Source organism: Gymnoscopelus microlampas (genome assembly GCF_963454915.1).
Source record: "Gymnoscopelus microlampas genome assembly, chromosome: 3".
Classification (NCBI taxonomy): Eukaryota; Metazoa; Chordata; class Actinopteri; order Myctophiformes; family Myctophidae; genus Gymnoscopelus; species Gymnoscopelus microlampas.
This window is the reverse complement of record NC_139940.1, coordinates 16,288,786-16,289,661: the sequence shown is the minus strand read 5'-3', so window position 1 is coordinate 16,289,661 and position 876 is coordinate 16,288,786.

Genomic DNA, 876 nt, shown 5'->3' with positions numbered 1-876 from the left:
AGCAGCAAACCATGATTCTGCACATACTATGACACACACAAGACCCACGCACACACACATGTGCCACATGACATAAGAGTGTCAGCCATACATCAAACTTCAAATAAAGTGGCTTGACCCTCTCATTTTTATACACTAGTTTGGTCCCTCTCAGACAGATTCTTCACCGCCACGGCCTCCGATTCCACTATGCTGATGACACACAGGACAGCTAACCTCTCCTGACTCCACCCTCACCACGTGCCTGATTGACTGACTGTCATTAAAACAGGAATGCAAGCAATCTTCCTAAAACTCAACTGCAATAAATCCTCATCATTGGTCCAGACCCCCTCACCCGCTCCCTCAACGTTGATGGCGCCATCGTCAACCCCCCAAATCCATAACCTTGGAGTCATCCTCGACCCCACCCTCTCCTTCCAGCCCCATCTTAACCAGATCAACAAAACAGCCTTTTTCCACCTCCGCAACATTGCTCATCTTCGACACAAACTGTCACATACTGCTGTAGAAACATTCATTCCCGTCTTAATCACATCCAGACTTGACTATTGCAATAGCCTCCTATATGGTGTCACCATGTCCTCATTAAACTACAGTATGTACTGTATGTACAAAACTACACTGCCTGCCTTATCAACAGAACCCGCTCCAGAGACCCCATAACACCAGTCCTCCATGGCCTTCACTGGCTCCCAGTGAAATAGAAGAAATAGCAGATCTTCAAGCTTGTAGATCAGCTATTTCTGCATTAAATAAATAAAATATTTAAAGTACAAAATTATTAAATATGTCAGTAACTTCTTTCTTCCTAAGTAATGTGTCATATCTGCCCCGTGCAGTTTGTGATTGCAAAGCCTAAAAGGCAAACAGAAT